This window comes from Sebastes fasciatus, chromosome 1 (assembly GCF_043250625.1).
Source record: "Sebastes fasciatus isolate fSebFas1 chromosome 1, fSebFas1.pri, whole genome shotgun sequence".
Lineage (NCBI taxonomy): Eukaryota > Metazoa > Chordata > Actinopteri > Perciformes > Sebastidae > Sebastes > Sebastes fasciatus.
The window spans coordinates 41,619,398-41,642,752 of NC_133795.1; the positions used below are offsets into that span (position 1 = coordinate 41,619,398).

Here is a 23,355-nt window from a genome sequence, read left to right on the forward strand (position 1 = left end):
CCCCGCCCAAGCCCTTCATGGTGAAGCAGCTAAATCTAGCTGAAGACAGCTTTTTTGTCTTTCACAAATGCACAAGGCTCAGCCAAACGGCAAAGCCTGCTAAAAATAGGTTTAACTCATTGGTGTCCCTCTCCACGGAAGTCTTTAGTAAAAGGCGAAAGACTTGTACGTTATGAAGAGAAACCAGAGTAAGTACAGCCCTATCTCGAGAGCAGTCCAAGACACTAGGTGTCCCAGTCAATGCGGTCACGGTAAGCCTCACTTGGCGTGCCACGTTCCAAATCCGAGGCCACACCCATTCCCCCACCCTGTCCCCCACTGTCACGGTGGCAATATTCCCTCTGGCCTGTTTTTTTTCTTCTGCCAATCAAAAGTGCAAGTCTAGCTACATCTTTCTGAGGCTTTGTCTTGCTGCCGATTCGACGCTGCACTTTTCCCCCAGTTGTCACAGCTTATAGAGCCATTTCTGACTGAGACCCCCCAATGACGTTCTATATGGAACCTCAGTGAGGAGTCAACAGAGCCTTTTTTAGCCACGACTCCAGGCAGCAAAGACCACCATCCACTGTGACTCACGTGTCTTTCAGTGCAGTGTCAAATTGAGCGACTTGCCGCTCAGTTTGCGTTCGTATTTGGTTTTCCACAAGGTAGGAGAAGGGTGCACCGTTCCCAGCGGCACTGCAATACCGGGTCGATGCGTGGAGTGAATGGAGCAAGCACCTTTTTCAGCTCCTGATGCTAAAAATCCGTTTAATATGTTGTCCCCTTATAGAGGACATATCAGATATTAAACTGATAAGAACAGATACTACACTTGATCTTAGCCAAAAGGCCGAGAAGCGATGACCTCCAACTGTTTGCTGCCCGACCCCAGCTCCATGCACAGTTGTCACTTGTTGTGGTGCAGTACTTTTTATTTGGGCAAAACCATGGCTGCTGCTTAGCATCCCCGCCCAAGCCCTTCATGGTGAAGCAGCTAAATCTAGCTGAAGACAGCTTTTTTGTCTTTCACAAATGCACAAGGCTCAGCCAAATGGCAAAGCCTGCTAAAAATAGGTTTAACTCATTGGTGTCCCTCTCCACGGAAGTCTTTAGTAAAAGGCGAAAGACTTGTACGTTATGAAGAGAAACCAGAGTAAGTACAGCCCTATCTCGAGAGCAGTCCAAGACACTAGGTGTCCCAGTCAATGCGGTCACGGTAAGCCTCACTTGGCGTGCCACGTTCCAAATCCGAGGCCACACCCATTCCCCCACCCTGTCCCCCACTGTCACGGTGGCAATATTCCGTCTGGCCTGTTTTTTTTTTTCTGCCAATCAAAAGTGCAAGTCTAGCTGCATCTTTTTGAGGCTTTGTCTTGCTGCCGATTCGACGCTGCACTTTTCCCCCAGTTGTCACGGCTTATAGAGCCATTTCTGACTGAGACCCCCCAATGACGTTCTATATGGAACCTCAGTGAGGAGTCAACAGAGCCTTTTTTAGCCACGACTCCAGGCAGCAAAGACCACCATCCACTGTGACTCACGTGTCTTTCAGTGCAGTGTCAAATTGAGCGACTTGCCGCTCGGTTTGCGTTGGTATTTGGTTTTCCACAAGGTAGGAGAAGGGTGCACCGTTCCCAGCGGCACTGCAATACCGGGTCGATGCGTGGAGTGAATGGAGCAAGCCCCTTTTTCAGCTCCTGATGCTAAAAATCCGTTTAATATGTTGTCCCCTTATAGAGGACATATCAGATATTAAACTGATAAGAACAGATACTACACTTGATCTTAGCCAAAAGGCCGAGAAGCGATGACCTCCAACTGTTTGCTGCCCGACCCCAGCTCCATGCACAGTTGTCACTTGTTGTGGTGCAGTACTTTTTATTTGGGCAAAACCATGGCTGCTGCTTAGCATCCCCGCCCAAGCCCTTCATGGTGAAGCAGCTAAATCTAGCTGAAGACAGCTTTTTTGTCTTTCACAAATGCACAAGGCTCAGCCAAACGGCAAAGCCTGCTAAAAATAGGTTTAACTCATTGGTGTCCCTCTCCACGGAAGTCTTTAGTAAAAGGCGAAAGACTTGTACGTTATGAAGAGAAACCAGAGTAAGTACAGCCCTATCTCGAGAGCAGTCCAAGACACTAGGTGTCCCAGTCAATGCGGTCACGGTAAGCCTCACTTGGCGTGCCACGTTCCAAATCCGAGGCCACACCCATTCCCCCACCCTGTCCCACATTGTCACGGTGGCAATATTCCCTCTGGCTTTTTTTTTCTTCTGCCAATCAAAAGTGCAAGTCCAGCTGCATCTTTTTGAGGCTTTGTCTTGCTGCCGATTCGACGCTGCACTTTTCCCCCAGTTGTCACGGCTTATAGAGCCATTTCTGACTGAGACCCCCCAATGACGTTCTATATGGAACCTCAGTGAGGAGTCAACAGAGCCTTTTTTAGCCACGACTCCAGGCAGCAAAGACCACCATCCACTGTGACTCACGTGTCTTTCAGTGCAGTGTCAAATTGAGCGACTTGCCGCTCAGTTTGCGTTGGTATTTGGTTTTCCACAAGGTAGGAGAAGGGTGCACCGTTCCCAGCGGCACTGCAATACCGGGTCGATGCGTGGAGTGAATGGAGCAAGCCCCTTTTTCAGCTCCTGATGCTAAAAATCCGTTTAATATGTTGTCCCCTTATAGAGGACATATCAGATATTAAACTGATAAGAACAGATTTTTTTTTTTTTGAAAATATTTATTGACACCTTATTTCAAACACATTTCATAAAAAACGTCACATACATACAAGTAACACTTTTAAAATACAACAATTCAGACAATAAATAATGCAATCTGTAAAAACATCTTGGCCAATGAAAGCAATTCAATTAGGAGGCATTACAGATAAAATTGTCATCAGTTAAAGTGTACATTAAAGGTTTCATCTTGTGTATGTCCATGTGTGTTAAGTGTCCATATTAAAGGTCTTTAAAATGGAGAGCAGTTGTTAAAATGCTCTCTTCCATCGCTGTGCAGGAGAGGAGTGAGTCCCTACCAAGGGTGACTCATTTCGCTCCCCCAAACAGATTGGTTCTCTCGGGATCCTGTGGTGGTGCTCAGAGGAGATCCCCACCCTGTTGCTCCTTCCCACCTGCCTCACCCGGAGAGTCAGGCCGCTGCTGCCGTGACCTTTTATTGTGTGGCTCCGGCTCCTTCATCCGAATGGGCACAGAGGCGATTCTTCTTTGTGGCTCTGATCTTGGCATGCCGCGTGCAGCTTCGACCGCCCGGACCGTCGCCACTGCCATTTGGATCACAGCCACGGGGGGGGATCTGCGTGTGCTTCCTTGCTAGCAAGTTTCTGGAGGTCCACATGGCGTCTTTGATTGCGGCTAGGGTGAGCCACTGTTTGACAAAGTCAGATGCTGGTAGTTGCTTCTGTGGGCTCACCCCATACAGCACCAGCTGTGCTGTGAGGACCTCCCTTGCTGGCAAGTACGGGAATTTTAAGGAGCCGGCCATTGCCCACTGGTCCACGGCAGCGCTGCACTCCCAGAGCAGATGCCTCACCGACTCAGGCGCGCCACAACCTGGTCGGGGGCAAGTTGAGTGCGCCGACATGCCCCGGGAGTGCATCACGGACCTGACTGGGAGGATCTCGTGAGCCACCATCCATGACAGGTCCCGGAGTCTGTTTGGGAGAGCAGAATGGTTTACGTTGCGCCAAACTGTTTAGGGCTCGCCGAATGCGAGCCCGCGCACTGGACTCACTGGTTCCCTCTCCTGCACAACAGAAATCAGAGAGCGGTGGTTAGTTAAAATCTGCAACTCCTCGTGCTCAAGGTTAAAATGTCTTAAAAATGTCTGAATAAAATCATAGGCTGGGGGTAGGCTAAAAGACACGGGTACTCTAAGATCAGTGGGTAAAATCTTTAATCTCCTGAGGTAGGACCCCATCCAGAACTGTGTCATTGCTGCAGTCTTTGGGTTTCTGGATGGGGTTGTAGCAGCTTTGATGTGAATGGCCGTGTATCTGCTCCCTAAAAACAAATGAAGGTCCGGCACTCCTTTTCCTCCTTTCTCTTTCGACTTCTTCATCACGCTTCTCCTCAGACGTTCCCACTTGGACCCCCACAGGAAATAAAAATAATTAGCCTTTTCCATGTAAATGCAGCTCTTCAGTCACTTTATGGGTAAAAAGTGACAAAAGGGTTTGAGCTTCATTTCCCTGTTGGACTCTGGGTGTTGGCCTTGGACGCAGCTTTAGATCGGCTTCTGAGTCCTTAGGGGTTGATTGCAGAGCTATTGTTAAAAAAGAGACCTCATTTGGGGAATTGTGGGGGAAGACTCTGGCCTCCTCCACAGAGGAACTGTCTGAGGAGTGCCCAGCTCTTCCCCTCTTCCCTGACACAGCGGGAGAGTCAGGAGTCAATTCTGATGAAGGCCTCTTGGACTGCTGGGCATTGGGGAGGGGGGCATCATTGCTATCACTTTGTGACTTGTCTGTCTCATGTTCTGAACTAGCTCCGCCCTCTACCTGCATTGCCTCTTTTTTCCCACTACTCTCCATTGGTGGGGCACTTGCAGGCTCCTCCCCTTTTCCCTCCTCACCTGATCCCTGTTCTCCAATCACAGGATTTGGAGGGAGATTTGAATTTCCCAGCCCAGCCTCTTCGAATAGCTCTCTAAATGGTTGTTCCTGTCCACCATTTTGTTCCTTCTCATTCTTTTTATTTGCTTTTAGTTTGTTGGCAAAGGACTTTGGGCAATCTCTGAAGAGGTGATTTGTTTCTCCACAAAGGTTGCACTTTCTGCCATTGGTACACTGCTCAAAAGTATGACCAATTTCTCTGCACTTTCCGCACATTATCTGCTGACACGCTTCTGCCAGGTGCCCATGCTCACCACACTTGCGGCAGAGCTTTGGCTGGCCCTGGTAGTGGATGTAGCCCCTGTTGTTTCCCAGAACTACCATGGATGGCAGATGTTTCAGGCCTTGGAAGCCCTGGGGGTCCTGCCATTGTTGAATGGGGACCCTCCAAGCGCAATTCCAAATGCCATCCTCATCTCTCACCTTGGTAGCCTGGCCTTTAACAGTGCAATATCTACCCAGCCACAAACAAATGTCATCTGCATTCACTGTTTCATTGAACATTTTGACAATGACCATTTTAGAGGCATTGTCAGTCAGTTTCTCAACAGCAAAAACGGAAAACTGGGGTTTAACATTTTCGAAACGTGTCCAGAATTCCCTCAGTGCACTTGCAGTACAAAAGCTTACATCAAAACCTTTGTTAAGCGGAAGTGTCACAATACAATTTATTTCGTCAGGCCTAAAATTTAAAACTTTTTGAATAAGCTTCCTGGAGAAGTCGAGTCTCGACATCTCCAGGAGCCTTCCATCCTTTTCTTTAAATAAAAGGCGGACGCTGTGGTGCCTCCTGATGCCGGCATGGTTGGCCGACATGGTGGAGGCACCACACGTTTGAGGTTAAAAACTTCTGAAAAAACACTAAAAAATATCTAAAAACAAGACTAAAGGGACAACAGATAAAAAACCACTAAAACCAACAATAATAACTAAAGGAGCACTTACCTTCTCCTGTTTGGATCGGTGGAGATGTTGGTCCAACAGGGGCAGGTAAGGGGAAACCTCTGGTCCAATGTTATCCTGTGTGAATAATTGCAACTAAAACAGAGTTGAAATAAATTACACAGAAAGTGAAAATATCCTCTAAAATGATGAAAAAACAATACCACAAAAAGGGCAAAAGCTTTCCACCAACAGGAAGCGATCGCAGTCTTAGCCAAAAGGCCGAGAAGCGATGACCTCCAACTGTTTGCTGCCCGACCCCAGCTCCATGCACAGTTGTCACTTGTTGTGGTGCAGTACTTTTTATTTGGGCAAAACCATGGCTGCTGCTTAGCATCCCCGCCCAAGCCCTTCATGGTGAAGCAGCTAAATCTAGCTGAAGACAGCTTTTTTGTCTTTCACAAATGCACAAGGCTCAGCCAAACGGCAAAGCCTGCTAAAAATAGGTTTAACTCATTGGTGTCCCTCTCCACAGAAGTCTTTAGTAAAAGGCGAAAGACTTGTACGTTATGAAGAGAAACCAGAGTAAGTACAGCCCTATCTCGAGAGCAGTCCAAGACACTAGGTGTCCCAGTCAATGCGGTCACGGTAAGCCTCACTTGGCGTGCCACGTTCCAAATCCGAGACCACACCCATTCCCCCACCCAGACCCACATTGTCACGGTGGCAATATTCCCTCTGGCCTGTTTTTTTTCTTCTGCCAATCAAAAGTGCAAGTCTAGCTGCATCTTTTTGAGGCTTTGTCTTGCTGCCGATTCGACGCTGCACTTTTCCCCCAGTTGTCACGGCTTATAGAGCCATTTCTGACTGAGACCCCCCAATGACGTTCTATATGGAACCTCAGTGAGGAGTCAACAGAGCCTTTTTTAGCCACGACTCCAGGCAGCAAAGACCACCATCCACTGTGACTCACGTGTCTTTCAGTGCAGTGTCAAATTGAGCGACTTGCCGCTCAGTTTGCGTTGGTATTTGGTTTTCCACAAGGTAGGAGAAGGGTGCACCGTTCCCAGCGGCACTGCAATACCGGGTCGATGCGTGGAGTGAATGGAGCAAGCCCCTTTTTCAGCTCCTGATGCTAAAAATCCGTTTAATATGTTGTCCCCTTATAGAGGACATATCAGATATTAAACTGATAAGAACAGATACTACACTTGATCTTAGCCAAAAGGCCGAGAAGCGATGACCTCCAACTGTTTGCTGCCCGACCCCAGCTCCATGCACAGTTGTCACTTGTTGTGGTGCAGTACTTTTTATTTGGGCAAAACCATGGCTGCTGCTTAGCATCCCCGCCCAAGCCCTTCATGGTGAAGCAGCTAAATCTAGCTGAAGACAGCTTTTTTGTCTTTCACAAATGCACAAGGCTCAGCCAAACGGCAAAGCCTGCTAAAAATAGGTTTAACTCATTGGTGTCCCTCTCCACGGAAGTCTTTAGTAAAAGGCGAAAGACTTGTACGTTATGAAGAGAAACCAGAGTAAGTACAGCCCTATCTCGAGAGCAGTCCAAGACACTAGGTGTCCCAGTCAATGCGGTCACGGTAAGCCTCACTTGGCGTGCCACGTTCCAAATCCGAGGCCACACCCATTCCCCCACCCTGTCCCCCACTGTCACGGTGGCAATATTCCCTCTGGCCTGTTTTTTTTCTTCTGCCAATCAAAAGTGCAAGTCTAGCTACATCTTTTTGAGGCTTTGTCTTGCTGCCGATTCGACGCTGCACTTTTCCCCCAGTTGTCACAGCTTATAGAGCCATTTCTGACTGAGACCCCCCAATGACGTTCTATATGGAACCTCAGTGAGGAGTCAACAGAGCCTTTTTTAGCCACGACTCCAGGCAGCAAAGACCACCATCCACTGTGACTCACGTGTCTTTCAGTGCAGTGTCAAATTGAGCGACTTCCCGCTCAGTTTGCGTTCGTATTTGGTTTTCCACAAGGTAGGAGAAGGGTGCACCGTTCCCAGCGGCACTGCAATACCGGGTCGATGCGTGGAGTGAATGGAGCAAGCACCTTTTTCAGCTCCTGATGCTAAAAATCCGTTTAATATGTTGTCCCCTTATAGAGGACATATCAGATATTAAACTGATAAGAACAGATACTACACTTGATCTTAGCCAAAAGGCCGAGAAGCGATGACCTCCAACTGTTTGCTGCCCGACCCCAGCTCCATGCACAGTTGTCACTTGTTGTGGTGCAGTACTTTTTATTTGGGCAAAACCATGGCTGGTGCTTAGCATCCCCGCCCAAGCCCTTCATGGTGAAGCAGCTAAATCTAGCTGAAGACAGCTTTTTTGTCTTTCACAAATGCACAAGGCTCAGCCAAACGGCAAAGCCTGCTAAAAATAGGTTTAACTCATTGGTGTCCCTCTCCACGGAAGTCTTTAGTAAAAGGCGAAAGACTTGTACGTTATGAAGAGAAACCAGAGTAAGTACAGCCCTATCTCGAGAGCAGTCCAAGACACTAGGTGTCCCAGTCAATGCGGTCACGGTAAGCCTCACTTGGCGTGCCACGTTCCAAATCCGAGGCCACACCCATTCCCCCACCCTGTCCCACATTGTCACGGTGGCAATATTCCGTCTGGCCTGTTTGTTTTTTTCTGCCAATCAAAAGTGCAAGTCTAGCTACATCTTTTTGAGGCTTTGTCTTGCTGCCGATTCGACGCTGCACTTTTCCCCCAGTTGTCACAGCTTATAGAGCCATTTCTGACTGAGACCCCCCAATGACGTTCTATATGGAACCTCAGTGAGGAGTCAACAGAGCCTTTTTTAGCCACGACTCCAGGCAGCAAAGACCACCATCCACTGTGACTCACGTGTCTTTCAGTGCAGTGTCAAATTGAGCGACTTCCCGCTCAGTTTGCGTTCGTATTTGGTTTTCCACAAGGTAGGAGAAGGGTGCACCGTTCCCAGCGGCACTGCAATACCGGGTCGATGCGTGGAGTGAATGGAGCAAGCACCTTTTTCAGCTCCTGATGCTAAAAATCCGTTTAATATGTTGTCCCCTTATAGAGGACATATCAGATATTAAACTGATAAGAACAGATACTACACTTGATCTTAGCCAAAAGGCCGAGAAGCGATGACCTCCAACTGTTTGCTGCCCGACCCCAGCTCCATGCACAGTTGTCACTTGTTGTGGTGCAGTACTTTTTATTTGGGCAAAACCATGGCTGCTGCTTAGCATCCCCACCCAAGCCCTTCATGGTGAAGCAGCTAAATCTAGCTGAAGACAGCTTTTTTGTCTTTCACAAATGCACAAGGCTCAGCCAAACGGCAAAGCCTGCTAAAAATAGGTTTAACTCATTGGTGTCCCTCTCCACGGAAGTCTTTAGTAAAAGGCGAAAGACTTGTACGTTATGAAGAGAAACCAGAGTAAGTACAGCCCTATCTCGAGAGCAGTCCAAGACACTAGGTGTCCCAGTCAATGCGGTCACGGTAAGCCTCACTTGGCGTGCCACGTTCCAAATCCGAGGCCACACCCATTCCCCCACCCTGTCCCCCACTGTCACGGTGGCAATATTCCCTCTGGCCTGTTTTTTTTTTTCTGCCAATCAAAAGTGCAAGTCTAGCTGCATCTTTTTGAGGCTTTGTCTTGCTGCCGATTCGACGCTGCACTTTTCCCCCAGTTGTCACAGCTTATAGAGCCATTTCTGACTGAGACCCCCCAATGACGTTCTATATGGAACCTCAGTGAGGAGTCAACAGAGCCTTTTTTAGCCACGACTCCAGGCAGCAAAGACCACCATCCACTGTGACTCACGTGTCTTTCAGTGCAGTGTCAAATTGAGCGACTTGCCGCTCAGTTTGCGTTCGTATTTGGTTTTCCACAAGCTAGGAGAAGGGTGCACCGTTCCCAGCGGCACTGCAATACCGGGTCGATGCGTGGAGTGAATGGAGCAAGCACCTTTTTCAGCTCCTGATGCAAAAAATCCGTTTAATATGTTGTCCCCTTATAGAGGACATATCAGATATTAAACTGATAAGAACAGATACTACACTTGATCTTAGCCAAAAGGCCGAGAAGCGATGACCTCCAACTGTTTGCTGCCCGACCCCAGCTCCATGCACAGTTGTCACTTGTTGTGGTGCAGTACTTTTTATTTGGGCAAAACCATGGCTGCTGCTTAGCATCCCCGCCCAAGCCCTTCATGGTGAAGCAGCTAAATCTAGCTGAAGACAGCTTTTTTGTCTTTCACAAATGCACAAGGCTCAGCCAAACGGCAAAGCCTGCTAAAAATAGGTTTAACTCATTGGTGTCCCTCTCCACGGAAGTCTTTAGTAAAAGGCGAAAGACTTGTACGTTATGAAGAGAAACCAGAGTAAGTACAGCCCTATCTCGAGAGCAGTCCAAGACACTAGGTGTCCCAGTCAATGCGGTCACGGTAAGCCTCACTTGGCGTGCCACGTTCCAAATCCGAGGCCACACCCATTCCCCCACCCTGTCCCCCACTGTCACGGTGGCAATATTCCGTCTGGCCTGTTTTTTTTTTTCTGCCAATCAAAAGTGCAAGTCTAGCTGCATCTTTTTGAGGCTTTGTCTTGCTGCCGATTCGACGCTGCACTTTTCCCCCAGTTGTCACGGCTTATAGAGCCATTTCTGACTGAGACCCCCCCAATGACGTTCTATATGGAACCTCAGTGAGGAGTCAACAGAGCCTTTTTTAGCCACGACTCCAGGCAGCAAAGACCACCATCCACTGTGACTCACGTGTCTTTCAGTGCAGTGTCAAATTGAGCGACTTGCCGCTCAGTTTGCGTTGGTATTTGGTTTTCCACAAGGTAGGAGAAGGGTGCACCGTTCCCAGCGGCACTGCAATACCGGGTCGATGCGTGGAGTGAATGGAGCAAGCCCCTTTTTCAGCTCCTGATGCTAAAAATCCGTTTAATATGTTGTCCCCTTATAGAGGACATATCAGATATTAAACTGATAAGAACAGATACTACACTTGATCTTAGCCAAAAGGCCGAGAAGCGATGACCTCCAACTGTTTGCTGCCCGACCCCAGCTCCATGCACAGTTGTCACTTGTTGTGGTGCAGTACTTTTTATTTGGGCAAAACCATGGCTGCTGCTTAGCATCCCCGCCCAAGCCCTTCATGGTGAAGCAGCTAAATCTAGCTGAAGACAGCTTTTTTGTCTTTCACAAATGCACAAGGCTCAGCCAAACGGCAAAGCCTGCTAAAAATAGGTTTAACTCATTGGTGTCCCTCTCCACGGAAGTCTTTAGTAAAAGGCGAAAGACTTGTACGTTATGAAGAGAAACCAGAGTAAGTACAGCCCTATCTCGAGAGCAGTCCAAGACACTAGGTGTCCCAGTCAATGCGGTCACGGTAAGCCTCACTTGGCGTGCCACGTTCCAAATCCGAGGCCACACCCATTCCCCCACCCTGTCCCCCACTGTCACGGTGGCAATATTCCCTCTGGCCTGTTTTTTTTCTTCTGCCAATCAAAAGTGCAAGTCTAGCTACATCTTTTTGAGGCTTTGTCTTGCTGCCGATTCGACGCTGCACTTTTCCCCCAGTTGTCACAGCTTATAGAGCCATTTCTGACTGAGACCCCCCAATGACGTTCTATATGGAACCTCAGTGAGGAGTCAACAGAGCCTTTTTTAGCCACGACTCCAGGCAGCAAAGACCACCATCCACTGTGACTCACGTGTCTTTCAGTGCAGTGTCAAATTGAGCGACTTGCCGCTCAGTTTGCGTTGGTATTTGGTTTTCCACAAGCTAGGAGAAGGGTGCACCGTTCCCAGCGGCACTGCAATACCGGGTCGATGCGTGGAGTGAATGGAGCAAGCCCCTTTTTCAGCTCCTGATGCTAAAAATCCGTTTAATATGTTGTCCCCTTATAGAGGACATATCAGATATTAAACTGATAAGAACAGATACTACACTTGATCTTAGCCAAAAGGCCGAGAAGCGATGACATCCAACTGTTTGCTGCCCGACCCCAGCTCCATGCACAGTTGTCACTTGTTGTGGTGCAGTACTTTTTATTTGGGCAAAACCATGGCTGCTGCTTAGCATCCCCGCCCAAGCCCTTCATGGTGAAGCAGCTAAATCTAGCTGAAGACAGCTTTTTTGTCTTTCACAAATGCACAAGGCTCAGCCAAACGGCAAAGCCTGCTAAAAATAGGTTTAACTCATTGGTGTCCCTCTCCACGGAAGTCTTTAGTAAAAGGCGAAAGACTTGTACGTTATGAAGAGAAACCAGAGTAAGTACAGCCCTATCTCGAGAGCAGTCCAAGACACTAGGTGTCCCAGTCAATGCGGTCACGGTAAGCCTCACTTGGCGTGCCACGTTCCAAATCCGAGGCCACACCCATTCCCCCACCCTGTCCCCCACTGTCACGGTGGCAATATTCCCTCTGGCCTGTTTTTTTTCTTCTGCCAATCAAAAGTGCAAGTCTAGCTACATCTTTTTGAGGCTTTGTCTTGCTGCCGATTCGACGCTGCACTTTTCCCCCAGTTGTCACAGCTTATAGAGCCATTTCTGACTGAGACCCCCCAATGACGTTCTATATGGAACCTCAGTGAGGAGTCAACAGAGCCTTTTTTAGCCACGACTCCAGGCAGCAAAGACCACCATCCACTGTGACTCACGTGTCTTTCAGTGCAGTGTCAAATTGAGCGACTTGTCGCTCAGTTTGCGTTCGTATTTGGTTTTCCACAAGGTAGGAGAAGGGTGCACCGTTCCCAGCGGCACTGCAATACCGGGTCGATGCGTGGAGTGAATGGAGCAAGCACCTTTTTCAGCTCCTGATGCTAAAAATCCGTTTAATATGTTGTCCCCTTATAGAGGACATATCAGATATTAAACTGATAAGAACAGATACTACACTTGATCTTAGCCAAAAGGCCGAGAAGCGATGACCTCCAACTGTTTGCTGCCCGACCCCAGCTCCATGCACAGTTGTCACTTGTTGTGGTGCAGTACTTTTTATTTGGGCAAAACCATGGCTGCTGCTTAGCATCCCCGCCCAAGCCCTTCATGGTGAAGCAGCTAAATCTAGCTGAAGACAGCTTTTTTGTCTTTCACAAATGCACAAGGCTCAGCCAAACGGCAAAGCCTGCTAAAAATAGGTTTAACTCATTGGTGTCCCTCTCCACGGAAGTCTTTAGTAAAAGGCGAAAGACTTGTACGTTATGAAGAGAAACCAGAGTAAGTACAGCCCTATCTCGAGAGCAGTCCAAGACACTAGGTGTCCCAGTCAATGCGGTCACGGTAAGCCTCACTTGGCGTGCCACGTTCCAAATCCGAGGCCACACCCATTCCCCCACCCTGTCCCCCACTGTCACGGTGGCAATATTCCGTCTGACCTGTTTTTTTTTTTCTGCCAATCAAAAGTGCAAGTCTAGCTGCATCTTTTTGAGGCTTTGTCTTGCTGCCGATTCGACGCTGCACTTTTCCCCCAGTTGTCACGGCTTATAGAGCCATTTCTGACTGAGACCCCCCAATGACGTTCTATATGGAACCTCAGTGAGGAGTCAACAGAGCCTTTTTTAGCCACGACTCCAGGCAGCAAAGACCACCATCCACTGTGACTCACGTGTCTTTCAGTGCAGTGTCAAATTGAGCGACTTGCCGCTCGGTTTGCGTTGGTATTTGGTTTTCCACAAGGTAGGAGAAGGGTGCACCGTTCCCAGCGGCACTGCAATACCGGGTCGATGCGTGGAGTGAATGGAGCAAGCCCCTTTTTCAGCTCCTGATGCTAAAAATCCGTTTAATATGTTGTCCCCTTATAGAGGACATATCAGATATTAAACTGATAAGAACAGATACTACACTTGATCTTAGCCAAAAGGCCGAGAAGCGATGACCTCCAACTGTTTGCTGCCCGACCCTAGCTCCATGCACAGTTGTCACTTGTTGTGGTGCAGTACTTTTTATTTGGGCAAAACCATGGCTGCTGCTTAGCATCCCCGCCCAAGCCCTTCATGGTGAAGCAGCTAAATCTAGCTGAAGACAGCTTTTTTGTCTTTCACAAATGCACAAGGCTCAGCCAAACGGCAAAGCCTGCTAAAAATAGGTTTAACTCATTGGTGTCCCTCTCCACGGAAGTCTTTAGTAAAAGGCGAAAGACTTGTACGTTATGAAGAGAAACCAGAGTAAGTACAGCCCTATCTCGAGAGCAGTCCAAGACACTAGGTGTCCCAGTCAATGCGGTCACGGTAAGCCTCACTTGGCGTGCCACGTTCCAAATCCGAGGCCACACCCATTCCCCCACCCTGTCCCCCACTGTCACGGTGGCAATATTCCCTCTGGCCTGTTTTTTTTCTTCTGCCAATCAAAAGTGCAAGTCCAGCTGCATCTTTTTGAGGCTTTGTCTTGCTGCCGATTCGACGCTGCACTTTTCCCCCAGTTGTCACGGCTTATAGAGCCATTTCTGACTGAGACCCCCCAATGACGTTCTATATGGAACCTCAGTGAGGAGTCAACAGAGCCTTTTTTAGCCACGACTCCAGGCAGCAAAGACCACCATCCACTGTGACTCACGTGTCTTTCAGTGCAGTGTCAAATTGAGCGACTTGCCGCTCGGTTTGCGTTGGTATTTGGTTTTCCACAAGGTAGGAGAAGGATGCACCGTTCCCAGCGGCACTGCAATACCGGGTCGATGCGTGGATTGAATGGAGCAAGCCCCTTTTTCAGCTCCTGATGCTAAAAATCCATTTAATATGTTGTCCCCTTATAGAGGACATATCAGATATTAAACTGATAAGAACAGATACTACACTTGATCTTAGCCAAAAGGCCGAGAAGCGATGACCTCCAACTGTTTGCTGCCCGACCCCAGCTCCATGCACAGTTGTCACTTGTTGTGGTGCAGTACTTTTTATTTGGGCAAAACCATGGCTGCTGCTTAGCATCCCCGCCCAAGCCCTTCATGGTGAAGCAGCTAAATCTAGCTGAAGACAGCTTTTTTGTCTTTCACAAATGCACAAGGCTCAGCCAAACGGCAAAGCCTGCTAAAAATAGGTTTAACTCATTGGTGTCCCTCTCCACGGAAGTCTTTAGTAAAAGGCGAAAGACTTGTACGTTATGAAGAGAAACCAGAGTAAGTACAGCCCTATCTCGAGAGCAGTCCAAGACACTAGGTGTCCCAGTCAATGCGGTCACGGTAAGCCTCACTTGGCGTGCCACGTTCCAAATCCGAGGCCACACCCATTCCCCCACCCTGTCCCCCACCCTGTCCCCCACTGTCACGGTGGCAATATTCCGTCTGACCTGTTTTTTTTTTTCTGCCAATCAAAAGTGCAAGTCTAGCTGCATCTTTTTGAGGCTTTGTCTTGCTGCCGATTCGACGCTGCACTTTTCCCCCAGTTGTCACGGCTTATAGAGCCATTTCTGACTGAGACCCCCCAATGACGTTCTATATGGAACCTCAGTGAGGAGTCAACAGAGCCTTTTTTAGCCACGACTCCAGGCAGCAAAGACCACCATCCACTGTGACTCACGTGTCTTTCAGTGCAGTGTCAAATTGAGCGACTTGCCGCTCGGTTTGCGTTGGTATTTGGTTTTCCACAAGGTAGGAGAAGGGTGCACCGTTCCCAGCGGCACTGCAATACCGGGTCGATGCGTGGAGTGAATGGAGCAAGCCCCTTTTTCAGCTCCTGATGCTAAAAATCCGTTTAATATGTTGTCCCCTTATAGAGGACATATCAGATATTAAACTGATAAGAACAGATACTACACTTGATCTTAGCCAAAAGGCCGAGAAGCGATGACCTCCAACTGTTTGCTGCCCGACCCTAGCTCCATGCACAGTTGTCACTTGTTGTGGTGCAGTACTTTTTATTTGGGCAAAACCATGGCTGCTGCTTAGCATCCCCGCCCAAGCCCTTCATGGTGAAGCAGCTAAATCTAGCTGAAGACAGCTTTTTTGTCTTTCACAAATGCACAAGGCTCAGCCAAACGGCAAAGCCTGCTAAAAATAGGTTTAACTCATTGGTGTCCCTCTCCACGGAAGTCTTTAGTAAAAGGCGAAAGACTTGTACGTTATGAAGAGAAACCAGAGTAAGTACAGCCCTATCTCGAGAGCAGTCCAAGACACTAGGTGTCCCAGTCAATGCGGTCACGGTAAGCCTCACTTGGCGTGCCACGTTCCAAATCCGAGGCCACACCCATTCCCCCACCCTGTCCCCCACTGTCACGGTGGCAATATTCCCTCTGGCCTGTTTTTTTTCTTCTGCCAATCAAAAGTGCAAGTCCAGCTGCATCTTTTTGAGGCTTTGTCTTGCTGCCGATTCGACGCTGCACTTTTCCCCCAGTTGTCACGGCTTATAGAGCCATTTCTGACTGAGACCCCCCAATGACGTTCTATATGGAACCTCAGTGAGGAGTCAACAGAGCCTTTTTTAGCCACGACTCCAGGCAGCAAAGACCACCATCCACTGTGACTCACGTGTCTTTCAGTGCAGTGTCAAATTGAGCGACTTGCCGCTCGGTTTGCGTTGGTATTTGGTTTTCCACAAGGTAGGAGAAGGGTGCACCGTTCCCAGCGGCACTGCAATACCGGGTCGATGCGTGGATTGAATGGAGCAAGCCCCTTTTTCAGCTCCTGATGCTAAAAATCCATTTAATATGTTGTCCCCTTATAGAGGACATATCAGATATTAAACTGATAAGAACAGATACTACACTTGATCTTAGCCAAAAGGCCGAGAAGCGATGACCTCCAACTGTTTGCTGCCCGACCCCAGCTCCATGCACAGTTGTCACTTGTTGTGGTGCAGTACTTTTTATTTGGGCAAAACCATGGCTGCTGCTTAGCATCCCCGCCCAAGCCCTTCATGGTGAAGCAGCTAAATCTAGCTGAAGACAGCTTTTTTGTCTTTCACAAATGCACAAGGCTCAGCCAAACGGCAAAGCCTGCTAAAAATAGGTTTAACTCATTGGTGTCCCTCTCCACGGAAGTCTTTAGTAAAAGGCGAAAGACTTGTACGTTATGAAGAGAAACCAGAGTAAGTACAGCCCTATCTCGAGAGCAGTCCAAGACACTAGGTGTCCCAGTCAATGCGGTCACGGTAAGCCTCACTTGGCGTGCCACGTTCCAAATCCGAGGCCACACCCATTCCCCCACCCTGTCCCACATTGTCACGGTGGCAATATTCCGTCTGGCCTGTTTTTTTTTTTCTGCCAATCAAAAGTGCAAGTCTAGCTGCATCTTTTTGAGGCTTTGTCTTGCTGCCGATTCGACGCTGCACTTTTCCCCCAGTTGTCACGGCTTATAGAGCCATTTCTGACTGAGACCCCCCAATGACGTTCTATATGGAACCTCAGTGAGGAGTCAACAGAGCCTTTTTTAGCCACGACTCCAGGCAGCAAAGACCACCATCCACTGTGACTCACGTGTCTTTCAGTGCAGTGTCAAATTGAGCGACTTGCCGCTCAGTTTGCGTTCGTATTTGGTTTTCCACAAGCTAGGAGAAGGGTGCACCGTTCCCAGCGGCACTGCAATACCGGGTCGATGCGTGGAGTGAATGGAGCAAGCACCTTTTTCAGCTCCTGATGCAAAAAATCCGTTTAATATGTTTTCCCCTTATAGAGGACATATCAGATATTAAACTGATAAGAACAGATACTACACTTGATCTTAGCCAAAAGGCCGAGAAGCGATGACCTCCAACTGTTTGCTGCCCGACCCTAGCTCCATGCACAGTTGTCACTTGTTGTGGTGCAGTACTTTTTATTTGGGCAAAACCATGGCTGCTGCTTAGCATCCCCGCCCAAGCCCTTCATGGTGAAGCAGCTAAATCTAGCTGAAGACAGCTTTTTTGTCTTTCACAAATGCACAAGGCTCAGCCAAACGGCAAAGCCTGCTAAAAATAGGTTTAACTCATTGGTGTCCCTCTCCACGGAAGTCTTTAGTAAAAGGCGAAAGACTTGTACGTTATGAAGAGAAACCAGAGTAAGTACAGCCCTATCTCGAGAGCAGTCCAAGACACTAGGTGTCCCAGTCAATGCGGTCACGGTAAGCCTCACTTGGCGTGCCACGTTCCAAATCCGAGGCCACACCCATTCCCCCACCCTGTCCCCCACTGTCACGGTGGCAATATTCCCTCTGGCCTGTTTTTTTTCTTCTGCCAATCAAAAGTGCAAGTCCAGCTGCATCTTTTTGAGGCTTTGTCTTGCTGCCGATTCGACGCTGCACTTTTCCCCCAGTTGTCACGGCTTATAGAGCCATTTCTGACTGAGACCCCCCAATGACGTTCTATATGGAACCTCAGTGAGGAGTCAACAGAGCCTTTTTTAGCCACGACTCCAGGCAGCAAAGACCACCATCCACTGTGACTCACGTGTCTTTCAGTGCAGTGTCAAATTGAGCGACTTGCCGCTCGGTTTGCGTTGGTATTTGGTTTTCCACAAGGTAGGAGAAGGGTGCACCGTTCCCAGCGGCACTGCAATACCGGGTCGATGCGTGGATTGAATGGAGCAAGCCCCTTTTTCAGCTCCTGATGCTAAAAATCCATTTAATATGTTGTCCCCTTATAGAGGACATATCAGATATTAAACTGATAAGAACAGATACTACACTTGATCTTAGCCAAAAGGCCGAGAAGCGATGACCTCCAACTGTTTGCTGCCCGACCCCAGCTCCATGCACAGTTGTCACTTGTTGTGGTGCAGTACTTTTTATTTGGGCAAAACCATGGCTGCTGCTTAGCATCCCCGCCCAAGCCCTTCATGGTGAAGCAGCTAAATCTAGCTGAAGACAGCTTTTTTGTCTTTCACAAATGCACAAGGCTCAGCCAAACGGCAAAGCCTGCTAAAAATAGGTTTAACTCATTGGTGTCCCTCTCCACGGAAGTCTTTAGTAAAAGGCGAAAGACTTGTACGTTATGAAGAGAAACCAGAGTAAGTACAGCCCTATCTCGAGAGCAGTCCAAGACACTAGGTGTCCCAGTCAATGCGGTCACGGTAAGCCTCACTTGGCGTGCCACGTTCCAAATCCGAGGCCACACCCATTCCCCCACCCTGTCCCACATTGTCACGGTGGCAATATTCCGTCTGGCCTGTTTTTTTTTTTCTGCCAATCAAAAGTGCAAGTCTAGCTGCATCTTTTTGAGGCTTTGTCTTGCTGCCGATTCGACGCTGCACTTTTCCCCCAGTTGTCACGGCTTATAGAGCCATTTCTGACTGAGACCCCCCAATGACGTTCTATATGGAACCTCAGTGAGGAGTCAACAGAGCCTTTTTTAGCCACGACTCCAGGCAGCAAAGACCACCATCCACTGTGACTCACGTGTCTTTCAGTGCAGTGTCAAATTGAGCGACTTGCCGCTCAGTTTGCGTTCGTATTTGGTTTTCCACAAGCTAGGAGAAGGGTGCACCGTTCCCAGCGGCACTGCAATACCGGGTCGATGCGTGGAGTGAATGGAGCAAGCACCTTTTTCAGCTCCTGATGCAAAAAATCCGTTTAATATGTTTTCCCCTTATAGAGGACATATCAGATATTAAACTGATAAGAACAGATACTACACTTGATCTTAGCCAAAAGGCCGAGAAGCGATGACCTCCAACTGTTTGCTGCCCGACCCCAGCTCCATGCACAGTTGTCACTTGTTGTGGTGCAGTACTTTTTATTTGGGCAAAACCATGGCTGCTGCTTAGCATCCCCGCCCAAGCCCTTCATGGTGAAGCAGCTAAATCTAGCTGAAGATAGCTTTTTTGTCTTTCACAAATGCACAAGGCTCAGCCAAACGGCAAAGCCTGCTAAAAATAGGTTTAACTCATTGGTGTCCCTCTCCACGGAAGTCTTTAGTAAAAGGCGAAAGACTTGTACGTTATGAAGAGAAACCAGAGTAAGTACAGCCCTATCTCGAGAGCAGTCCAAGACACTAGGTGTCCCAGTCAATGCGGTCACGGTAAGCCTCACTTGGCGTGCCACGTTCCAAATCCGAGGCCACACCCATTCCCCCACTGTCACGGTGGCAATATTCCGTCTGGCCTGTTTTTTTTTTTCTGCCAATCAAAAGTGCAAGTCTAGCTGCATCTTTTTGAGGCTTTGTCTTGCTGCCGATTCGACGCTGCACTTTTCCCCCAGTTGTCACGGCTTATAGAGCCATTTCTGACTGAGACCCCCCAATGACGTTCTATATGGAACCTCAGTGAGGAGTCAACAGAGCCTTTTTTAGCCACGACTCCAGGCAGCAAAGACCACCATCCACTGTGACTCACGTGTCTTTCAGTGCAGTGTCAAATTGAGCGACTTGCCGCTCGGTTTGCGTTGGTATTTGGTTTTCCACAAGGTAGGAGAAGGGTGCACCGTTCCCAGCGGCACTGCAATACCGGGTCGATGCGTGGAGTGAATGGAGCAAGCCCCTTTTTCAGCTCCTGATGCTAAAAATCCGTTTAATATGTTGTCCCCTTATAGAGGACATATCAGATATTAAACTGATAAGAACAGATACTACACTTGATCTTAGCCAAAAGGCCGAGAAGCGATGACCTCCAACTGTTTGCTGCCCGACCCCAGCTCCATGCACAGTTGTCACTTGTTGTGGTGCAGTACTTTTTATTTGGGCAAAACCATGGCTGCTGCTTAGCATCCCCGCCCAAGCCCTTCATGGTGAAGCAGCTAAATCTAGCTGAAGACAGCTTTTTTGTCTTTCACAAATGCACAAGGCTCAGCCAAACGGCAAAGCCTGCTAAAAATAGGTTTAACTCATTGGTGTCCCTCTCCACGGAAGTCTTTAGTAAAAGGCGAAAGACTTGTACGTTATGAAGAGAAACCAGAGTAAGTACAGCCCTATCTCGAGAGCAGTCCAAGACACTAGGTGTCCCAGTCAATGCGGTCACGGTAAGCCTCACTTGGCGTGCCACGTTCCAAATCCGAGGCCACACCCATTCCCCCACCCTGTCCCACATTGTCACGGTGGCAATATTCCGTCTGGCCTGTTTGTTTTTTTCTGCCAATCAAAAGTGCAAGTCTAGCTACATCTTTTTGAGGCTTTGTCTTGCTGCCGATTCGACGCTGCACTTTTCCCCCAGTTGTCACAGCTTATAGAGCCATTTCTGACTGAGACCCCCCAATGACGTTCTATATGGAACCTCAGTGAGGAGTCAACAGAGCCTTTTTTAGCCACGACTCCAGGCAGCAAAGACCACCATCCACTGTGACTCACGTGTCTTTCAGTGCAGTGTCAAATTGAGCGACTTGCCGCTCAGTTTGCGTTCGTATTTGGTTTTCCACAAGCTAGGAGAAGGGTGCACCGTTCCCAGCGGCACTGCAATACCGGGTCGATGCGTGGAGTGAATGGAGCAAGCACCTTTTTCAGCTCCTGATGCAAAAAATCCGTTTAATATGTTGTCCCCTTATAGAGGACATATCAGATATTAAACTGATAAGAACAGATACTACACTTGATCTTAGCCAAAAGGCCGAGAAGCGATGACCTCCAACTGTTTGCTGCCCGACCCCAGCTCCATGCACAGTTGTCACTTGTTGTGGTGCAGTACTTTTTATTTGGGCAAAACCATGGCTGCTGCTTAGCATCCCCGCCCAAGCCCTTCATGGTGAAGCAGCTAAATCTAGCTGAAGACAGCTTTTTTGTCTTTCACAAATGCACAAGGCTCAGCCAAACGGCAAAGCCTGCTAAAAATAGGTTTAACTCATTGGTGTCCCTCTCCACGGAAGTCTTTAGTAAAAGGCGAAAGACTTGTACGTTATGAAGAGAAACCAGAGTAAGTACAGCCCTATCTCGAGAGCAGTCCAAGACACTAGGTGTCCCAGTCAATGCGGTCACGGTAAGCCTCACTTGGCGTGCCACGTTCCAAATCCGAGGCCACACCCATTCCCCCACTGTCACGGTGGCAATATTCCGTCTGGCCTGTTTTTTTTTTTCTGCCAATCAAAAGTGCAAGTCTAGCTGCATCTTTTTGAGGCTTTGTCTTGCTGCCGATTCGACGCTGCACTTTTCCCCCAGTTGTCACGGCTTATAGAGCCATTTCTGACTGAGACCCCCCAATGACGTTCTATATGGAACCTCAGTGAGGAGTCAACAGAGCCTTTTTTAGCCACGACTCCAGGCAGCAAAGACCACCATCCACTGTGACTCACGTGTCTTTCAGTGCAGTGTCAAATTGAGCGACTTGCCGCTCGGTTTGCGTTGGTATTTGGTTTTCCACAAGGTAGGAGAAGGGTGCACCGTTCCCAGCGGCACTGCAATACCGGGTCGATGCGTGGAGTGAATGGAGCAAGCACCTTTTTCAGCTCCTGATGCTAAAAATCCGTTTAATATGTTGTCCCCTTATAGAGGACATATCAGATATTAAACTGATAAGAACAGATACTACACTTGATCTTAGCCAAAAGGCCGAGAAGCGATGACCTCCAACTGTTTGCTGCCCGACCCCAGCTCCATGCACAGTTGTCACTTGTTGTGGTGCAGTACTTTTTATTTGGGCAAAACCATGGCTGCTGCTTAGCATCCCCGCCCAAGCCCTTCATGGTGAAGCAGCTAAATCTAGCTGAAGACAGCTTTTTTGTCTTTCACAAATGCACAAGGCTCAGCCAAACGGCAAAGCCTGCTAAAAATAGGTTTAACTCATTGGTGTCCCTCTCCACGGAAGTCTTTAGTAAAAGGCGAAAGACTTGTACGTTATGAAGAGAAACCAGAGTAAGTACAGCCCTATCTCGAGAGCAGTCCAAGACACTAGGTGTCCCAGTCAATGCGGTCACGGTAAGCCTCACTTGGCGTGCCACGTTCCAAATCCGAGGCCACACCCATTCCCCCACCCTGTCCCCCACTGTCACGGTGGCAATATTCCGTCTGACCTGTTTTTTTTTTTCTGCCAATCAAAAGTGCAAGTCTAGCTGCATCTTTTTGAGGCTTTGTCTTGCTGCCGATTCGACGCTGCACTTTTCCCCCAGTTGTCACGGCTTATAGAGCCATTTCTGACTGAGACCCCCCAATGACGTTCTATATGGAACCTCAGTGAGGAGTCAACAGAGCCTTTTTTAGCCACGACTCCAGGCAGCAAAGACCACCATCCACTGTGACTCACGTGTCTTTCAGTGCAGTGTCAAATTGAGCGACTTGCCGCTCGGTTTGCGTTGGTATTTGGTTTTCCACAAGGTAGGAGAAGGGTGCACCGTTCCCAGCGGCACTGCAATACCGGGTCGATGCGTGGAGTGAATGGAGCAAGCCCCTTTTTCAGCTCCTGATGCTAAAAATCCGTTTAATATGTTGTCCCCTTATAGAGGACATATCAGATATTAAACTGATAAGAACAGATACTACACTTGATCTTAGCCAAAAGGCCGAGAAGCGATGACCTCCAACTGTTTGCTGCCCGACCCTAGCTCCATGCACAGTTGTCACTTGTTGTGGTGCAGTACTTTTTATTTGGGCAAAACCATGGCTGCTGCTTAGCATCCCCGCCCAAGCCCTTCATGGTGAAGCAGCTAAATCTAGCTGAAGACAGCTTTTTTGTCTTTCACAAATGCACAAGGCTCAGCCAAACGGCAAAGCCTGCTAAAAATAGGTTTAACTCATTGGTGTCCCTCTCCACGGAAGTCTTTAGTAAAAGGCGAAAGACTTGTACGTTATGAAGAGAAACCAGAGTAAGTACAGCCCTATCTCGAGAGCAGTCCAAGACACTAGGTGTCCCAGTCAATGCGGTCACGGTAAGCCTCACTTGGCGTGCCACGTTCCAAATCCGAGGCCACACCCATTCCCCCACTGTCACGGTGGCAATATTCCGTCTGGCCTGTTTTTTTTTTTCTGCCAATCAAAAGTGCAAGTCTAGCTGCATCTTTTTGAGGCTTTGTCTTGCTGCCGATTCGACGCTGCACTTTTCCC

At 48.5% G+C, this 23,355-nt stretch overlaps 1 long non-coding RNA gene, 42 other non-coding genes and 1 pseudogene across 43 annotated transcripts; all 44 read right to left on the reverse strand.

The window, feature by feature from the left end:
• Positions 1 to 75: 75 nt before the first annotated feature.
• On the reverse strand, positions 76 to 192 carry LOC141779848 (U5 spliceosomal RNA). Its single transcript, XR_012596450.1, has one exon. It is a non-coding gene; the product is annotated as a U5 spliceosomal RNA (small nuclear RNA).
• A 461-nt stretch (positions 193 to 653) lies between these two features.
• Positions 654 to 844, reverse strand: LOC141779561 (U2 spliceosomal RNA). Its single transcript, XR_012596349.1, has one exon. It is a non-coding gene; the product is annotated as a U2 spliceosomal RNA (small nuclear RNA).
• Positions 845 to 1,022: 178 nt separating this feature from the next.
• Positions 1,023 to 1,139, reverse strand: LOC141779718 (U5 spliceosomal RNA). The gene has a single exon (XR_012596405.1). It is a non-coding gene; the product is annotated as a U5 spliceosomal RNA (small nuclear RNA).
• A 461-nt stretch (positions 1,140 to 1,600) lies between these two features.
• LOC141779315 (U2 spliceosomal RNA) lies at positions 1,601 to 1,791 on the reverse strand. Its single transcript, XR_012596257.1, has one exon. It is a non-coding gene; the product is annotated as a U2 spliceosomal RNA (small nuclear RNA).
• A 178-nt stretch (positions 1,792 to 1,969) lies between these two features.
• LOC141779854 (U5 spliceosomal RNA) lies at positions 1,970 to 2,086 on the reverse strand. Its single transcript, XR_012596451.1, has one exon. It is a non-coding gene; the product is annotated as a U5 spliceosomal RNA (small nuclear RNA).
• Positions 2,087 to 2,545: 459 nt separating this feature from the next.
• LOC141779679 (U2 spliceosomal RNA) lies at positions 2,546 to 2,723 on the reverse strand (annotated as a pseudogene).
• A 1,965-nt stretch (positions 2,724 to 4,688) lies between these two features.
• Positions 4,689 to 5,893, reverse strand: LOC141775758 (uncharacterized). The gene is made up of 2 exons (XR_012595675.1): positions 5,722 to 5,893; positions 4,689 to 5,635 (listed from the first exon to the last, which is right to left on the reverse strand). It is a non-coding gene; the product is annotated as an uncharacterized LOC141775758 (long non-coding RNA).
• A 76-nt stretch (positions 5,894 to 5,969) lies between these two features.
• On the reverse strand, positions 5,970 to 6,086 carry LOC141780407 (U5 spliceosomal RNA). Its single transcript, XR_012596647.1, has one exon. It is a non-coding gene; the product is annotated as a U5 spliceosomal RNA (small nuclear RNA).
• A 461-nt stretch (positions 6,087 to 6,547) lies between these two features.
• On the reverse strand, positions 6,548 to 6,738 carry LOC141779319 (U2 spliceosomal RNA). The gene has a single exon (XR_012596258.1). It is a non-coding gene; the product is annotated as a U2 spliceosomal RNA (small nuclear RNA).
• Positions 6,739 to 6,916: 178 nt separating this feature from the next.
• On the reverse strand, positions 6,917 to 7,033 carry LOC141779859 (U5 spliceosomal RNA). Its single transcript, XR_012596452.1, has one exon. It is a non-coding gene; the product is annotated as a U5 spliceosomal RNA (small nuclear RNA).
• Positions 7,034 to 7,494: 461 nt separating this feature from the next.
• Positions 7,495 to 7,685, reverse strand: LOC141779568 (U2 spliceosomal RNA). The gene has a single exon (XR_012596351.1). It is a non-coding gene; the product is annotated as a U2 spliceosomal RNA (small nuclear RNA).
• A 178-nt stretch (positions 7,686 to 7,863) lies between these two features.
• LOC141779866 (U5 spliceosomal RNA) lies at positions 7,864 to 7,980 on the reverse strand. Its single transcript, XR_012596453.1, has one exon. It is a non-coding gene; the product is annotated as a U5 spliceosomal RNA (small nuclear RNA).
• Positions 7,981 to 8,441: 461 nt separating this feature from the next.
• LOC141779580 (U2 spliceosomal RNA) lies at positions 8,442 to 8,632 on the reverse strand. The gene has a single exon (XR_012596353.1). It is a non-coding gene; the product is annotated as a U2 spliceosomal RNA (small nuclear RNA).
• A 178-nt stretch (positions 8,633 to 8,810) lies between these two features.
• On the reverse strand, positions 8,811 to 8,927 carry LOC141779868 (U5 spliceosomal RNA). Its single transcript, XR_012596454.1, has one exon. It is a non-coding gene; the product is annotated as a U5 spliceosomal RNA (small nuclear RNA).
• A 461-nt stretch (positions 8,928 to 9,388) lies between these two features.
• On the reverse strand, positions 9,389 to 9,579 carry LOC141779496 (U2 spliceosomal RNA). Its single transcript, XR_012596328.1, has one exon. It is a non-coding gene; the product is annotated as a U2 spliceosomal RNA (small nuclear RNA).
• Positions 9,580 to 9,757: 178 nt separating this feature from the next.
• LOC141779872 (U5 spliceosomal RNA) lies at positions 9,758 to 9,874 on the reverse strand. Its single transcript, XR_012596455.1, has one exon. It is a non-coding gene; the product is annotated as a U5 spliceosomal RNA (small nuclear RNA).
• A 462-nt stretch (positions 9,875 to 10,336) lies between these two features.
• LOC141779325 (U2 spliceosomal RNA) lies at positions 10,337 to 10,527 on the reverse strand. The gene has a single exon (XR_012596259.1). It is a non-coding gene; the product is annotated as a U2 spliceosomal RNA (small nuclear RNA).
• A 178-nt stretch (positions 10,528 to 10,705) lies between these two features.
• LOC141779875 (U5 spliceosomal RNA) lies at positions 10,706 to 10,822 on the reverse strand. Its single transcript, XR_012596456.1, has one exon. It is a non-coding gene; the product is annotated as a U5 spliceosomal RNA (small nuclear RNA).
• Positions 10,823 to 11,283: 461 nt separating this feature from the next.
• LOC141779328 (U2 spliceosomal RNA) lies at positions 11,284 to 11,474 on the reverse strand. Its single transcript, XR_012596262.1, has one exon. It is a non-coding gene; the product is annotated as a U2 spliceosomal RNA (small nuclear RNA).
• Positions 11,475 to 11,652: 178 nt separating this feature from the next.
• On the reverse strand, positions 11,653 to 11,769 carry LOC141779879 (U5 spliceosomal RNA). The gene has a single exon (XR_012596458.1). It is a non-coding gene; the product is annotated as a U5 spliceosomal RNA (small nuclear RNA).
• Positions 11,770 to 12,230: 461 nt separating this feature from the next.
• Positions 12,231 to 12,421, reverse strand: LOC141779585 (U2 spliceosomal RNA). Its single transcript, XR_012596354.1, has one exon. It is a non-coding gene; the product is annotated as a U2 spliceosomal RNA (small nuclear RNA).
• Positions 12,422 to 12,599: 178 nt separating this feature from the next.
• On the reverse strand, positions 12,600 to 12,716 carry LOC141779886 (U5 spliceosomal RNA). Its single transcript, XR_012596459.1, has one exon. It is a non-coding gene; the product is annotated as a U5 spliceosomal RNA (small nuclear RNA).
• Positions 12,717 to 13,177: 461 nt separating this feature from the next.
• On the reverse strand, positions 13,178 to 13,368 carry LOC141779333 (U2 spliceosomal RNA). The gene has a single exon (XR_012596263.1). It is a non-coding gene; the product is annotated as a U2 spliceosomal RNA (small nuclear RNA).
• Positions 13,369 to 13,546: 178 nt separating this feature from the next.
• LOC141779893 (U5 spliceosomal RNA) lies at positions 13,547 to 13,663 on the reverse strand. Its single transcript, XR_012596460.1, has one exon. It is a non-coding gene; the product is annotated as a U5 spliceosomal RNA (small nuclear RNA).
• Positions 13,664 to 14,124: 461 nt separating this feature from the next.
• On the reverse strand, positions 14,125 to 14,315 carry LOC141779653 (U2 spliceosomal RNA). The gene has a single exon (XR_012596381.1). It is a non-coding gene; the product is annotated as a U2 spliceosomal RNA (small nuclear RNA).
• Positions 14,316 to 14,493: 178 nt separating this feature from the next.
• On the reverse strand, positions 14,494 to 14,610 carry LOC141779909 (U5 spliceosomal RNA). The gene has a single exon (XR_012596471.1). It is a non-coding gene; the product is annotated as a U5 spliceosomal RNA (small nuclear RNA).
• Positions 14,611 to 15,083: 473 nt separating this feature from the next.
• LOC141779334 (U2 spliceosomal RNA) lies at positions 15,084 to 15,274 on the reverse strand. The gene has a single exon (XR_012596264.1). It is a non-coding gene; the product is annotated as a U2 spliceosomal RNA (small nuclear RNA).
• Positions 15,275 to 15,452: 178 nt separating this feature from the next.
• LOC141779919 (U5 spliceosomal RNA) lies at positions 15,453 to 15,569 on the reverse strand. The gene has a single exon (XR_012596474.1). It is a non-coding gene; the product is annotated as a U5 spliceosomal RNA (small nuclear RNA).
• Positions 15,570 to 16,030: 461 nt separating this feature from the next.
• LOC141779641 (U2 spliceosomal RNA) lies at positions 16,031 to 16,221 on the reverse strand. Its single transcript, XR_012596376.1, has one exon. It is a non-coding gene; the product is annotated as a U2 spliceosomal RNA (small nuclear RNA).
• Positions 16,222 to 16,399: 178 nt separating this feature from the next.
• On the reverse strand, positions 16,400 to 16,516 carry LOC141779928 (U5 spliceosomal RNA). Its single transcript, XR_012596479.1, has one exon. It is a non-coding gene; the product is annotated as a U5 spliceosomal RNA (small nuclear RNA).
• A 461-nt stretch (positions 16,517 to 16,977) lies between these two features.
• Positions 16,978 to 17,168, reverse strand: LOC141779667 (U2 spliceosomal RNA). Its single transcript, XR_012596385.1, has one exon. It is a non-coding gene; the product is annotated as a U2 spliceosomal RNA (small nuclear RNA).
• Positions 17,169 to 17,346: 178 nt separating this feature from the next.
• Positions 17,347 to 17,463, reverse strand: LOC141779936 (U5 spliceosomal RNA). The gene has a single exon (XR_012596480.1). It is a non-coding gene; the product is annotated as a U5 spliceosomal RNA (small nuclear RNA).
• Positions 17,464 to 17,924: 461 nt separating this feature from the next.
• On the reverse strand, positions 17,925 to 18,115 carry LOC141779645 (U2 spliceosomal RNA). Its single transcript, XR_012596379.1, has one exon. It is a non-coding gene; the product is annotated as a U2 spliceosomal RNA (small nuclear RNA).
• A 178-nt stretch (positions 18,116 to 18,293) lies between these two features.
• Positions 18,294 to 18,410, reverse strand: LOC141779938 (U5 spliceosomal RNA). Its single transcript, XR_012596481.1, has one exon. It is a non-coding gene; the product is annotated as a U5 spliceosomal RNA (small nuclear RNA).
• A 461-nt stretch (positions 18,411 to 18,871) lies between these two features.
• On the reverse strand, positions 18,872 to 19,062 carry LOC141779672 (U2 spliceosomal RNA). The gene has a single exon (XR_012596386.1). It is a non-coding gene; the product is annotated as a U2 spliceosomal RNA (small nuclear RNA).
• Positions 19,063 to 19,240: 178 nt separating this feature from the next.
• Positions 19,241 to 19,357, reverse strand: LOC141779939 (U5 spliceosomal RNA). The gene has a single exon (XR_012596482.1). It is a non-coding gene; the product is annotated as a U5 spliceosomal RNA (small nuclear RNA).
• A 449-nt stretch (positions 19,358 to 19,806) lies between these two features.
• On the reverse strand, positions 19,807 to 19,997 carry LOC141779340 (U2 spliceosomal RNA). The gene has a single exon (XR_012596266.1). It is a non-coding gene; the product is annotated as a U2 spliceosomal RNA (small nuclear RNA).
• A 178-nt stretch (positions 19,998 to 20,175) lies between these two features.
• Positions 20,176 to 20,292, reverse strand: LOC141779944 (U5 spliceosomal RNA). Its single transcript, XR_012596483.1, has one exon. It is a non-coding gene; the product is annotated as a U5 spliceosomal RNA (small nuclear RNA).
• A 461-nt stretch (positions 20,293 to 20,753) lies between these two features.
• On the reverse strand, positions 20,754 to 20,944 carry LOC141779501 (U2 spliceosomal RNA). The gene has a single exon (XR_012596329.1). It is a non-coding gene; the product is annotated as a U2 spliceosomal RNA (small nuclear RNA).
• A 178-nt stretch (positions 20,945 to 21,122) lies between these two features.
• Positions 21,123 to 21,239, reverse strand: LOC141779948 (U5 spliceosomal RNA). The gene has a single exon (XR_012596486.1). It is a non-coding gene; the product is annotated as a U5 spliceosomal RNA (small nuclear RNA).
• Positions 21,240 to 21,688: 449 nt separating this feature from the next.
• Positions 21,689 to 21,879, reverse strand: LOC141779589 (U2 spliceosomal RNA). Its single transcript, XR_012596355.1, has one exon. It is a non-coding gene; the product is annotated as a U2 spliceosomal RNA (small nuclear RNA).
• A 178-nt stretch (positions 21,880 to 22,057) lies between these two features.
• On the reverse strand, positions 22,058 to 22,174 carry LOC141779952 (U5 spliceosomal RNA). Its single transcript, XR_012596488.1, has one exon. It is a non-coding gene; the product is annotated as a U5 spliceosomal RNA (small nuclear RNA).
• A 461-nt stretch (positions 22,175 to 22,635) lies between these two features.
• LOC141779353 (U2 spliceosomal RNA) lies at positions 22,636 to 22,826 on the reverse strand. Its single transcript, XR_012596268.1, has one exon. It is a non-coding gene; the product is annotated as a U2 spliceosomal RNA (small nuclear RNA).
• A 178-nt stretch (positions 22,827 to 23,004) lies between these two features.
• Positions 23,005 to 23,121, reverse strand: LOC141779958 (U5 spliceosomal RNA). The gene has a single exon (XR_012596490.1). It is a non-coding gene; the product is annotated as a U5 spliceosomal RNA (small nuclear RNA).
• Between the last annotated feature and the right edge of the window lie 234 nt (positions 23,122 to 23,355).